The sequence below is a fragment of the Vulpes vulpes genome, chromosome 13 (assembly GCF_048418805.1).
Source record: "Vulpes vulpes isolate BD-2025 chromosome 13, VulVul3, whole genome shotgun sequence".
In the NCBI taxonomy this organism is placed as follows: Eukaryota; Metazoa; Chordata; class Mammalia; order Carnivora; family Canidae; genus Vulpes; species Vulpes vulpes.
This window is the reverse complement of record NC_132792.1, coordinates 134,612,938-134,628,141: the sequence shown is the minus strand read 5'-3', so window position 1 is coordinate 134,628,141 and position 15,204 is coordinate 134,612,938. Positions and strand designations below refer to the sequence as shown.

Genomic DNA, 15,204 nt, shown 5'->3' with positions numbered 1-15,204 from the left:
CACTGGTAATACTTGATAATCAAGAGTAAAAGGCTAACATTGAAAAATGTATACTTTAATAAGTATATAGCAAGTAGATAGGCTTGTGGATAATGTATATATTAGGAGATACAAGTGTCCATCTAAATTTTCTATATTTCATTTTTTAACAGAATATTTATTCATGTTGTTTAATGTATAATGTCTCATGTGCCATTTTGGAAGACATTTATTTTAAAGACTTTTTTTGTCTGATGACAAACAGCAGCCACAGTGTCAGTAATAATTCTGGATCTCCACGTTGGATAAATTCAATTTTTTCTTGAGACACAAGTTCCCTTCTGTTTTTCTGTCCTGAGGTGCTGTTCTTATTATTTCTGCAGTGTCTGGCAGCCCCTGATGATTTACTCCAATCAGGGGTAATCTGGTGATTTACTCCAATCAGAATGCTGTGAAATTGAAGAAGAGTGAGGTGGTAGTCCCATTGATCTCAAAACTTCTGATACATTGGGTTTAGGATTGTCTCTTATGTCAGAGAACCTTTTATTTGTTTATTTTTTAAGTTTATTGAATGATAGACTACAAAGCTCTCAAGGAAGGATGGGATCTGAGAGGGCTGCCCATCAGGGAAACTTATTAATGGAGTATGTGACTTGACTACCTGAATGACCCTTCTGACAGATGCCATCTCACAGCCCATCATGACCCAAATTAATTTTTGTGGAGGAGGGGAAGTATCAAGGCCCCATGGAAAGCTGCAATGAAGCCTTGCTTCTTGGTTAGTTTTGTAGGTCCATTTCCTTGTAGGGTTTCTGGAACATAGTATATGCTCGATAAATGTGAAATAAGTGAATGCATAAATGGCCAAGCATTGGGGCTTATATTTCTTGTTTTTTCCCATGGCAGACAAGAATAGAGTAGAAGAAAAATCATATTTGTTGATGGCCTGCTTACCAGGATGGTGTTTGTTTTCCTCCGGTAGTTCAAAGCTATATATTTATCTGTTAATTCAAATATTTACTGATTACCTATAATCCATGTGGCTCTGCTCCTTCTGTGCATCAGTATGGGATTGCAGAATGTCTACTTTAGTCTTAGGAGAACAGAGTGGATCTATAAGAACAAAGTCCTGAACTAACCAGCCGGTGTGGGAACATAATTGACTGTACCTCCCTGGGAGAGCACTCTCATTCATGGGGCTTGCAGGTCTGGAATGTGCTGAGGTCATTCTCCATGTAGAGTAATACACGTCCTCACTCCATGCAGCCTTTTCTGTACCGCTGACATGAGACAACTTCATCTTTTCTCAGTATGAGTCACTGTCAAAAAATATACACATTGTCATAACTGGCTTAATTCCTCGTTCTGTCAGTTGCTTTTTAAGCAATAATTAAATCAAATCTAAGGCTCATGTTGAAAGCTTGGTTTTATTGATGTCATACCATGTGAGATGGATGAGCTATTTGGGGCCAGAATTGTTTACCATCTACCATTTTTCTTATTCCAATTGAACTAACTCAAATGAGTCATAATTCAGAAAGTGGCTAAAGTTAAATTTTCCTCTATGCTATGTAAAGCACTTGACAAACACAATAATAACATAAACATGATTATATAAGGAATGTTCAATGTACTTAAAATAACACTTTCAAGTACACTCAAGTATTTTGGCATAAAATCTTCTATTCAAACCTTTACTATGTTCTAGATCACAGCCAGCTACTCCCTGTTTTTTATGGCCTGTGAAGTAAGAATTTTTTAAAAAACATTTTAAGTGGTTGAAAAAAACAGAAAGAAGAATATTCTATGATATGTGAAGATTATATTAAATTTGAGTTTCAGGGGATCCCTGGGTGGCGCAGCGGTTTGGCGCCTGCCTTTGGCTCAGGGCGCAATCCTGGAGACCCGGGATCGAATCCCACGTCGGGCTCCTGGTGCATGGAGCCTGCTTCTCCCTCTGCCTGTGTCTCTGCCTCTCTCTCTCTCTCCCTCTCTGTGACTATCGTAAATAAATAATAAAAAAAAATAAAAAAAATAAATAAATTTGAGTTTCAACAGCTGTAAGTGAAGTTTTATTCAACTCAGCTACACTCATGTACTTGTGTATTATCTGTGGCTGCTTTTGAATAATGAAGGGCAGAGTTCAGTTGTGACAGAGATTGTATGGCTCCCAAAGCCAGAAATATTTGCCATCTTGCCATCTGAAACCGTACAGAAAAGTTTGCCTTCATGAATGTGAGGTCCTTGAGACGCATCATGAACAAAACAGAGATCCCTGTGTTAGAGGAGGTCATCAAGAGGGCATAACTGCCCGCTGACCTTAGTCCCTCCCTGTCCCATGTACTTTTCTGAGGACCATTATCATGACTGGAGCTGTTTCAAGGACACAACCTTAAAAAAGTAATGTGTTAAAAAAAAAAAAAAAGTAATATGTTGTTTAAAAAAAAAAAGTCATGTGTTGTTGAGACCATTTGGACTGTATATGTGACTCAGTCCTGTTAAGGGCCCTATATAAACTTTTAAGATTCTGGCAGATGGGTATGAAGATCTATCTACTCATCATGTTGTCACCCAAGACCAGTCTGTATGTAAGCTCTCATGCTTGTTAAACCTGCCACCTACCAGTCTTGAGTGGCCTCTTTCTTTGTTCTCCTTGCCCTCCTTGTATGGGGGCCAGGTTTGATTTTTACCCAGAGAATTCTCTGGGTTGCAAACCAACACCTTGCCCTCAGAAAACCTACGTTTAACAAAGGGGAAGACAGTAAACCTAAGTACATTTTATTTAATATATTAGAAAGTGATCAAATGTGATGGGAAAAAAAGTAGAGTAAGGTAAAGGGAATGGAGATTTTTGGAGGGGAGGAGGATGTTACAATTCCAAAGGAGGGTATCCCTGCACGGCTCAGTGGTTTAGCGCCTGCCTTCCGCCCGGTGCGCGATCCTGGAGACCTGGGATCGAGTCCCATGTCGGGCTCCCTGCATGGAGCCTGCTTCTCCCTCGGCCTGTGTCTCTGCTTCTCTCTCTCTCTCTCTCTCTCTCTCTCTGTGTGTGTGTGTGTGTGTGTGTGTCTCTCATGAATAAATAAATAAAATCTTAAAAAAAAACCTATTTCAAAGAGAGCAATCAGGGTAGAACCTCATTAAAAAGGTGGTACTTGAGAAAAGACTTGCAACGGGTGAGGAAGTGAGCCGTGTGGGTGTCTGAGGAAAAGCGTTCGAGGCAGATTTTGGCAACTCCTCACAGGGTTGTTGTGTAGATTAAGTGGGTAATGTATTTAGCTAAAAATAGTGCCTGGTAAGTGGTAAATTCTCAAAAAATAGTTCTTTTTTAGTACCAGCTGGCTGTAGATGCAACTTTCCTCTTTGCAGTGGGCTGCTGCGCTGACTTTGGGTAGGCGATCAGTAGAGCAGAGTAAAGCTCTCCTGAACATAGGGGATCTCGATATCCGAGCTCTATCTGTCCAGGATTAGCTGTCATCCTTGCAGCTTAGCTTTCAGGCACAGAGGTGTCTTGGAGAATTATGGGCTCAGAGGTATCATATTTATGGTCTGCAAAGTTATAAAATATGGATTCTAGAGTTTGTCGTGACACACAGGCTAAGGGACTTGCCCCACCATCACACAATTAGTCAGCAGCAAAGCTTGGATAGACATGGGGTCTTTTGCTTCCAAGTCTAGTGCTCTGTCCCTGGTCTGCACTCTGTCCTGCACCAAACCTATTTTTATGCAGCTTATTTCTTCCAGTAAATTCCCAGGTGTCCTTTGTACAGGGACCATGTCTTACTCATTTTGTTTTCCCCTTCAGAATCAGGCACCAAACAAACAAAACCCAAAACCGTTGAAAGAATACTGAGTACTTGAACTTGTTTGGTACCATTTTAAATCTTAACCACTATATGTGTCAGTCTGCCAGAAAATGTCAATGTGGAACTGATTGGGCTTTGTTCCTTGTGTTCATATAAAGCATGGGGAGGTGAATTGTCCTACAAATCAGGGAATTCTGGGAAAGATCTCAGACATTCACATTTTCAAACTTTTTTTATGTTGCTAAATATTATATGAAGATCCTGGAGCATAAAAATTCATTCATGAGCTTTGATGAGTTCTAAAGGCTAGCAGTAGTGTTTGGCTGCCAGATAAGAGATGGCATTTCCAGGGCAAAAAGTTGGGCAGATTACGTAGAGGAATACTTTATCCTTTGTCTTAGTCCAGGGCAGTTCTCAAAGTGTGGTTTATGAACCAGCAGCATCAGCATCACCCAATGCTTGTTAGAATGCAAACTCTTCGGCCTCACCTCAAACTTATTGAATTTGGAATTCTGGGTGTGGAGTCTGAAAATCTATGTTGGAACGACACTCCATGTGATTTGGGGGCATGCTAAAGTTTGAGAGTCCCTGGCCACTTTTTTATCTGTATGGATCTCTGGCCAGGACTCACCCTGCCAAGTGCCTAAGCTATGTATTGGGTGAGCAACGAGCTTCTTTTATAAAACTTTATGATAACTTTGTGGCAGGAAAATCTCTCTAGGGAAAATTGAGGTTGTATCACATTTCCAGTTGGTTTAACATATTCCCTCTGACTGATGAAAGTGAGAAACACTTTGTCATGAAGAATAAGCCAGAGCATTGCATAATTAGGTCGGGAGTTGGAATAAAGGAAGCTTTTAAATATTAAAATTTTAACTCTGACTGGGCTTTGTTTGGATATGCACACCAGCTGGCCCATGACAGGAACAACATGGAATATGGAAGCTCTGCTCTGATTTGGGCAGGTCATTTGAAAAATTCTCTTGCAAAAAAGCAGAAGGCCAATTAATAGTAAGTGGCTTTTCCAGAGTCCTGCAGCAGATCAGCCTGTACACATGTTAATCATTCCAACCTTGCAGGTTTGTAGATGTCGTGTACCTTCGGCTGAGGTATGGGAAGAATAACCTAGGAATGCATCTTTGATCTAGGATAAAAGACACTGACAAATCCTCCCCACTCCCACCCCCATATAAAATATCTGAGCACAGGAAATGAAGCTTAGAATTTGAGACAAATAGTTAAAAATATCCTTGTAAAGAAGTTATGGATTGTCAAGACAACATTAACAAGGCAAGCGCAAAGGAATAGTCAGAAGATGACAGAGAGCTCTACCTAGCGCAAGCTTTTTATCAGCGACATTATAAGACAAAAATAAGTATGATCTAATCAGGTCTGACAAACAGTTGACCGTAAAATATGACATTACCAACATGTTTTGAAAAATGGATTTATTTTTAATAAATCTCTTCCTGCCACATTAGGAAGACTTGCCTACACAAATAGTATACCTTCAGTGATAAACTAATACTAGCATGAGGCCAGCTTGATTAGCAAGAGCTTTGAAAACAGAAACATAAAACACCATTTCAGTGATGTCTGCCTCAGGTCAGTATTTTACAACATTTCACCAATCTCACTCATATGTTTTTAGAAGTCATTTTGAAGTTTCTTGCCTGTAATGTCAAAAGATATTACGTACCATGGGGGAAAAGCATATGCTTCCTGCTAAAGTAGAAATGTCAAAGGAAAAATGGCATAAAATTAAATTTCATTCTTTCTCAGGAAATACTCCCAGAAAATATGCAAAAATATCGTATGAAGAAAGAATTACGTTGACAAATTGTTCCCTTTGGGATGCTTGTGACACAAAAGGATGAAAGTGCAGATGTTTTTCACATGTCTCAGCTAATGGTAAGTGCTAGATTTTGTTTCATTGGTGGAATTAGGGAGGAACCACATTTCTGAATGGATTACTAAGGTAAATAATATACAGATATTCTCAGTTGTATATGAATTATGGAAAACATCGTTCTGTGGGAAAATGCTGTGGTATATAGCTTTTCTGTACATTTAAACTGTCTTCTTTGGGTGGGTTCTCAAGAAATGCTATCCTCAATCCTTTTCTTTTGTCACACTGTCAACCACGGTGCAGAAGAATCTTGGAGCCAAGAAATCAGCATGTGTGCTCTGCTGGAGGTTTAGACTCTATCCTGGGGGAAGATGGATCAGATTTGTAATTTTGGACAGTGAGAGGCTGGAGGTGACAAAGGGCCCAGTAGCAGCAAAGTCAGAGGTAGGGGCAGTTGGAAAGCAGGGAAGGTGAGCCAGAAGGACAGATGATGACATCCTGAATTAGGGACATGGAAGATGATGTACAATGTTGTGTGGTGGTGACAGAGCAGTAATGACTTCCAGGTTTCTAGCAGTAGTGAGTTAGGGAGTGGGAATTTGGAATTTGGAATAAATTTTTCGGGAACAGACACAGGAGGCAGGCTGAGCCTTTCAGTGGATGTTAGCTGCTGGACCCCCTTCTTACATTTAGCTCTCACAAGGGGTTCATTATCCAGGTATCCTCCCACATCCAGATATCCTCCCATATCCGGGTAACCTCCCACATCCAGTTATCCTCCTCCTTCCGTGCTCTGGGCCAAAGAAGTAAGATGGCCTGACTGCTGGAGAGAAACGCCAACATTCATGGGCTTATGCTTGCTTTCAACGGTTATAATTTGAGTGAAATTTCTTTAAGCAGATTTAGTGGATTTCATAAATTTTTAAGTGACATGTGTTTATAGTTAAAAGTTATAGAAGGTATAGTCATTAAATATTATATTAAATATAAGAGTTTTCCTCTGAATTTTGCCCAAATTCGTTTCCATCCAAACTGTCTGATTTAGCAAGTATAGATGGGCTTTTATTAGATTGCTTGTCCAATCTGAGGAAAGTCTGATTTCTTTGCTTCTTAAAAAAGCTGTAGAATAAGTTTCTTATGAAAGATATTTTTTCTTCCTACTCCAAGAACTTATCTAAATATTTTAGCATATCTCTCAATCAATGTGTATTCAGTGAGAAACAATAAATGAAGAATAGGCTCTTGGGACTTAAGTTAATAATGATGCAAATAGGGGCACTTGGGTGGCTCAGTGGTTGAGCATCTGCCTTTGGCTCATGTCGTGATCCTGGGGTCCTGGGATTGAGTCCCGCATCAGGCTCCCTACAGGAAGCCTGCTTCTCCCTCTGCCTGTGCCTCTGCCTCTCTCTGTGTCTCTCATGAATAAATAAAATACTAAAAAATAATGATAAGATATTAATTACTCATTGATGAATGCCAGGCAGCATAATATAATTTATACCTATTATTTCTAATTGTAAAAATAATACTGTAATGCAGACAGTTGCTTGGGAGAGTAGTAATGACGTCTACAAGTTGTTTCCTTTCCCTTTCTGAGTTTCTTTCTAGAAAATGACATAGTGAAACTTGATTGGTTATGCAAGAACAATACTGTGTTTATTAATTTGTTCAAGTTTGGAAATGCCTTAATGTAAAATACTTAATACTTAATCTTATGAGATAAATATTATCTTTATTTGAAAGATGAGAAAATTGAGACCCACAGGGTAAACAAGTTAGCCATGGAGTTGATAATAGAGTCCAGGCCTTCTGACTCCAAAACTGGCTCTTTTTCCACTGCCTTGTGTTTTATGTGCACTAGATTAATAATTTCTTCAGTAAGCAGTGCATGGGCATCCTGGTTGCTCAAGATTTATTACTTAAGTTTCCTATGATGACATTTTAGAGGAGCATTTAAGGTGTTTGCTACATCCTGTAACCTTTTCTCTAGGATCTGTCAGCATAGGCAAGGACAAAGGAAAAAAAACCCCAAATGAACAGGGGTATAGGTAGAACTCCAGGGGCTTTATGAATCTAACCCATTAGGAAAGTCATGGCTATAATGTCAGCTGTAATGGGTTACAAATATGGAAACCTGTTCTTATTCCCTGGATTACATGAATCTTTAGTATTGGCTAACATAGGGGATGAAGTGGGAAGAAAAATAGGCATTATATCCTGTGCAACTTGATGCTAGAGTTGCCACCCTTGTTCTGTTTGGCTTAGGAGGAAGAGCTGCCTCAAGATCTCAGGATTTTTTCTGCAATGATAGTTCTTATTCTGCAGGGCAGGGCCAGTGAGGGTATATGCCATGATAACATTTACATTTTATTCTTTTAAATTAGAGAAATAATTAAGGATATGTGAACTTCTTGGGGATTGCTGTGAGGTGACATTGGATTGCATTTATCACCTGATTCCCATACACCCTTGCTCAGATTGGCCTATCTTAAAGTGGTAGTATAGGCCCCAGAAATTAGTGTTAACTCAGGGTTTGTAGCCAACAGTTCCCAAAGATTTGGGGAGCACTTTTAGATAAATGGCTATAGGCCCATTTGGGTAAAGTTATGAAATTTCAAGGTCCTGGTGTTAGAACATTTTGGCTTATGTAAAATATTTGTAAAGTCCTGCTTTTATTGTATTTTGTAATAAAAGTCACTCAAAACCTCTCAATTTTTGTTCTTGGCGGCACAGGCCCTGCAAACTAGACTTAGACATCTCTGAGTGTTAGGCCACTGATTACTACAAATATTTCATAGTAATTGCTAATCATCCTCATTCTTTTTAGGTTTATTTAAACTGTCTGGCTGAGTCACAGTGTGGTTGGTATTGGTTAGACTGACATAGTCTGAGGAGAAGGAATTATCAGAAATGTGGGGGAGAGGGAGATAAAACTGTGGATTTCTGTAGTGGTGGGAAGGGAAGGTGATGAATCCAAGTAGGAACAGGGTCATCTGAGAGGTTCAATCTTGGTCTAAGACCCCCCCAAAGAGATTTAAGTAGGTAGGAAGCAGTTATGGGTATATAAGGCTGAGATGATATGGGGCACATTGTTTTCTTTTTTTTCTTTCTAAGGAAGATGGGTTATGCTAGTGGGGAAGCCTTAGATGTGTCAAACATTTTGACAAGTTGGTATATCTTCATTTAGGAAAGGAACCAGAGAGAGAGCCAATCTGGTGTGTGCTATGGAGAGAGGGAGAGAGAAATTTGAAGCTGAACCTGGAGATTCGTCAACAGAGGGAGGAAAAGGAGCCCATGAGACCAGGTGCTGCATAGAAGGGCTAGAGCAAGAATCCTCTTATGGCTAAACTGCCTGGAAGGCTGATAAAAGAAATATTAAAGATATTTTAAAAAACTATTTATTTATTTATTTACTTACTTACTTACTTACTTATGAGAGAGAGAGAGAAAGAGAGAGAACATGAGCAGGGTGAGTGGCAGAGGGAGAAGCAGACTCCTTGCTGAGGGAGAGCCTGATGTAGGGCCTGACTCCCAGACTCTGGGATCATGACCCAAGCCAAAGGCAGATGCTCAACTGACTGAACCACCCAGACACCCCTTAACTGTAGATTTTTAACATGTCTGCTGTTTGTGTACTCCTTAGTAAGCAAAGTATGGGGAAGACATGACCAGTTCTATAATTTATAGTTTCTTATAACAGAAGAATGTCTAAATTATGTTGGTAATAATATCAGCAAGGAATTCTGCTTTCCATTCTTTTATGAAGTTGAAGAAATGAAGTGAGTTAGGTTTGAGAAGAGAAGTAATTTGGAGGATAAATTTGGTTTTGTCTTTAGGTGACCAAAACTTGAACAATAAAGAACAATGAGGACTTCTGTTTCTAACAATATGGCAGACTAGATAGTCTGTTACCTCTTCCAATGCAAAATACTTAAAAGTACTAGACAGATTACAATGGGGATCTTTTTCAGTGCATAGCTGAATTTGTAAGAAAGAAGGGGAAAGTGCACGGCCAAAACTTGAGAATAAAGTGAAAAATTGGAAGGGTTTGTAGGTCTCAATACCAATATGTTTGGTTTTTAATGGCCTCACAAGGATGGGAGACAGGTTTTAAGGCCACTGGAAGTGAAATTGCTGTATGTGTGCATAAAGCAGAGACCTACATTGGCAGCAACAATGGTGAACAAGGTGGACTAGAAGACTACTTTTGGCCAGTCACTGAAAAAAGTGTTTCCTGATGAATGGCAAATATAAGACTATTCTCACATGGTCTAGGGGTTCAAATTTGTATTGTCCACATGTTCTCATAAACATTCAAACCAACAATTTATCATGAAAGTGCATCCTTGGACACCTGGGAGAGGCAAGTGCAACATCTAGAAGAGCATACGCTCAGTCGAGGCCCTTATAAAACAAACTGCAGAATTAATCCCCAGGATCTTCAGATACTGTAGTTATTTAAGTCTTTAAATATGTTCGAGTGAATAAATAAACCAGTGAGGGAATAAAAATCATAATAGAGAAACAAAACCTTACAAATAGAAGATATTAGGTATCTGAAAAAAGAATCAGATAGAACTTCTAGGACAATTATAGTAATTGACATTTGAAATTCAGTGGAAGGATGTTAGTTGCAAATTAGAAGCAGTTCAAGTGAGAATCAGTAAGAAATGCAGAAAAAATGGTGAATGCATCAAAGGTAAAGAGGGATTCCTTATTTGGCTAGATTAATACATCTCTTTGGGTTACATTATAATCATAGTTATGTCTGCTTAGGAGCTTTAATATGCTTGCAAAGAGAAGAAAATGAATTAGCACTCTAATATATTTAGAACTATCTTATTAGCTTAAAGACAAGGTGATGTCAAAAAAATTAACAATGGAAATTTTCTGGTAGTCATAAACATGATACAGATTTCTCTTAGCCTGTCATTGTTAAGTGATCCAAAGAAAAGTGGGTGTCCTTGAATGGGTCAGTAATATCTGGAAGAGAAAACACAACATGCTTCCAAGGGCACTCCTAGAAGGAAAAGTTGGAAAGTGTGGTGAAATAATAACTTCACTTTTTCTTATTTCAGGATTCTCAATATGCATAGTATATTACCATTTGTAAAAATAAAAACAGTATGTAATACAAAAATATGCATGAAATATGGTACCAGGAAACTGGTAACAGAGGCCGCCTCTCATGAAGGGAACTGTGTGCTCAGAGGGACAGATGCATATGAGAGAGAGACTTATTTCTCACTGTATATCAGTAGTTTTCAAACTTTTTTAGACTTAGGACCTCTTTGGGTGTTAAAAATTAATGCTTAAGTTCCCAAAGAATTTTTGTTTATGTGAGTAATATGTCTATCAATATTTACCGTACTAGACATTAAAATGAATCTCAAAAATACTTATTTAATAATTCACTTAAAAATAACAAGGGGGGGCGCCTGGGTGGCTCAGTCAGTCAAGCATCCAACACTTGATTTCGGCTCAGATCTTGATTTCAGAGTCATGAGAATGAGCTGGGCTCCATGCTCAGCTCAGTCTGCTTGAGATCCTCTCTCCCTCGCTTTCTGCCCCTCCCCCACTGCACACACACACACACTTTCTCTCAAATAAATAAATCTTGAAAAAAAAAACCCAATTGTGTTAACCCATTATGTGTTAACATAAACTATTGTTAAATGAAAATAACTGTATATTCTAAAACAAAATTTAGTGAGAAGAATAACATGATTTGCCTTTTATTTTTGCAAATCTTTTTTAGCATCTGGCTTAAGAGACATCTTAATTCTTATATTTGCTGCTGTATTCAGTATTCGTGACATCACACATCACAGAACATCTGGAGAACACCACTGTATACTTGAGAGATAATCAGAGTGAGAAAGTCAAGCAGCATATTAATATTATTATGAAAGTAGTTTTCATCTCACAGACCTATGAAAAGGATCTCAGGGACCCCGAGAGGTTCCCTGGACTATACTTTCAGAATTGCTTCTGTATAAACTATTTGAATTCTATACCATGCACATGAATCAGGAAGTCAAAATACATCCAAACTTAAATCCATACAAATATGCATACATGCATATGCATATATAAATGTACACCTTTAAAGACTCTTTTCTGATCTTTCTGGAAGGTAAAAAGAAAGTAATTGAGGATTTCTGTGAAACAAGTGCATCAAAGTTTTGATATCAATGCTACCATCTCTACTTTAGAAAGGAAAAGTAATATATAGCTAATTATGTTTAGTTTTTAAAAATATTTTATTTATTTAGAGAGGGCACTTGCATGAACAGGGGGAGGGGCAAAGGGAGAGGATGAGAGAGAATCTTAAACAGACACAGGGCTGAGCATGGAGCCCTACTGGGGGGTCTATCCCATGACCCTAAGATCATGATCCGATTGGAAATCAAGAGTCTGATACTTAGCTAACAGCCACCCAGGTGCCCTGATGTCTAGTATTTATTGGGAGCTTATTATGTACTGTGCAGTGTGCCAAGAATTTTATGTGCCTTACCTAATTTAATCTTTTCCTGAGTCATATGAAAAAGGTACTATTATTTTCTTCACTTTACTGAGATGAAACTGAGACTCAGAGGAGTTCAGCCACGTATCCAAGATCATGTAGTCATTAGAATTTTGCTATGTCCAACTCCAATGCATATCACTCTCAAAAACTGGAAGATAAATGGTTGTCTTTTCTCTCTATTCAATTTTTAAAATTGTGGTAAAATACACGTAAAATAAAATTTACTGCCTTAACCCTTTTTAAGTGTACCATTTAGTAGTATTAAAAACATTCATGTTGTTGTGCAGCTATCACCATTATCCATTTCCATAATTCTTTTCATCTTGTAAAACTGAAACTCTATGCCCATTAAAAAATAACTGTTCTTTCAGTCCCTGGTAACCACCTTTCTACTTTGTCTATTATTTTGACTACTCTAAGTATCTCATATAAGTGGAATTATGTAGTACTAGTTTTTACCACATAATAAAATGTCTTCAAGATTCATCCATGTTGTAGACTATATCAGAATTTCTTCCTTTTAAAAGCTGAATAATAATATGTTATAAATATATACTACATTTTATCACTTCATACACGGATAGGCACTTTGGTTGCTCTCACAACTTAGGTATTGTCAATAATGCTGCTGTGAACATACGTGTACAAATATCTCTTTGAGAACCTGCCTTCAAATTTTTTGAGTGAAACCTGAATAAAGCCTTTAATTAATATTATTGTACTCATGTTCTTAATTTTAACAAATGGACCATAGATATATTAATAGTGGGGCAAGAAATTTCCCTGGGTGAAGAGAACTCTGTTTACTCTTGCAACTTTTCTGTAAATTATGAATTATTATAAAATAAATATTTCTTTAAATAGTGAATTACAAGCTTTTATTACTTGGTCAGTGATAAATATACCTTGAGGAAGATTCTTCTCATATGTAATCTTTTTCTATTTCAGTATGAGTACATATAGCTAATTTTGTCTATTTCCTCTTAGTCATTAGGAACGTCTGCTCTTTAATTACCATAAAAATGTTCTTTCATGACTTAAATTTTGAGAATTACAAAAGCTTTTCACAAATATTTGCATTTTAAACAATTCATATTATTTAAACAACCCAAAATTATGGTTCAATTTTAATCTCTGTATAAGCTATTTGGTCATATTCTCTGCCAGTATTGTCTCAAAGTCACATAGGCAAAGCAACCTGACAATCATTATGATTGGCTTTATTTTTTAACTTTATTGAGATATAATTGACATAGAGCATTATGTTGATTTGATACACTTATGTTTGCAAAATGATTACCACCCTTGTGTTAGCTAATACTTCCATCACATCATCTAATGACCATTCTTTTTGTAATGAGAACATTTAAGATTTACTCTCTTAATGACTTTTAAGTGTATAAAACAGTATAATTAGCTATAATCCCCATGCTGTATGTTAGATCCTCAGAATTTATCATCTTACAACTGAAAGTTGTTCCCTTTGACCACATCTCCCTCTTCTCCCCACCCGTACCGCCTAGTAATCACCATCCTATTCTGTTTCTAAGTTCAATGTTTTTATATTTATTTATTTTATTTTTTAATTTTTAAAATGATTTTATTTATTTGAGAGAGTGAGCAAGAGAGAAAGAGCACAAGCAGGGGTGGGGGAGGGGCAGAGGGAAAGCAAGAAGCAGACTCCCCTGCTGAGCAGGGACCCCCCCCACTCCAGGCTCAATCCCCGGACCCTGAGATCATGACCTGGGCAGAAGGCAGATGCTTAACTGACTGAGCCACCCAGGGACCCTGAGTTTGATGTTTTTAGATTCCACATATAAATGAGATCCTACAGTATTTATCTTTCTTTAAAATATTTCACATAGTATGACACCCTGAAATTCTGTACATGTTGTTACAAATGGCAGGATTTTCTTCTTCTTTTTTTTTAAGTGGCTGAATAGTATTCCATTGTATATATACCTCATTTTCTTCATCCATTCACCCATTGATGAACACTTAGGTTGTTTTCATGTCTTGGCTATTGTGAATATTGCAGCAAAGAACATGGGAGTGCAGATATTTTTTGAGTTAGTATTTTCATTTCTTTCACATAAATTCTCAGAAGTGGGATTTCTGGATCATATGGGAATTTTATTTTTAATTTTTTTGAGGAATCTCCATACTATTTTCCATAGTGGCTGCATTAATTTACATTTCCTCAAATAGTGCATAAATATTCCATGTTCTCATCAATACTTGTTATCTCTTGTCTTTTTAAATGATGGCCGTCTAAATGTGTATGGAGTCACAAGACTCCAATTAACCAAAGCAATTCTGAGAAAAAAAAATCACACAAAGCTAAAGCTATTACACTTCCAGTTTCAAACTGTACTACAAAGTCATAGTAATCGAAACAGTATGGTATTGGCACAAAAGCAGGCATGTAAGTTCTATTCAGTGGAACAAAATGGAGAGCCCAGAAATAAACCCACACATATATGGTCAATTTACAACAAAGGAGCCAAGAATATGCAATGGAGAAAGAACAGTTTCTTTAATAAATGGTACTGGGGAACTCGATAACCATACACAGAAGAATGAAATCAGATTCTAATCACACCCACAAAAATTAACTCAAAATGGGCTAAAAACTTAAGTATAACCTGAAATGATAAACTCTTAGAAGAAAACATAAAAATCTCTTTGACATTGACCTTGGCAACATTTTCTTTCTTTGACATCAAAAGCACAAACAAACACAAAGTAAATGAGTGGGACTACATCAAACTAAAAACCTTCTGCATAGCAAAAGAAACAATCAGCAAAATGAAAAGGCAACCTATAGAATAGTAGAAAATATTTGCATATCATGTATATGATAAGCAGTTACTATTTAAAAACTATGAAGAACTCTACAACTCAAAAGAAAAAAAGAACAATTTAAAAATGGGCAGAATAACTTACTAGATATTTCTTCAAAGAAGACCTACAAATTGCCAACAGATATATGACAAAATGCTCAACATCACTAACCACCTCAAAATCACAACGAGAAACAA

General features: G+C 37.4%; 1 pseudogene; it reads right to left on the bottom strand.

Moving 5' to 3' along the window:
* Nucleotides 1-208: 208 nt before the first annotated feature.
* Nucleotides 209-682, bottom strand: LOC112921732 (alpha-ketoglutarate dehydrogenase component 4 pseudogene; annotated as a pseudogene).
* Nucleotides 683-15,204: the final 14,522 nt, after the last annotated feature.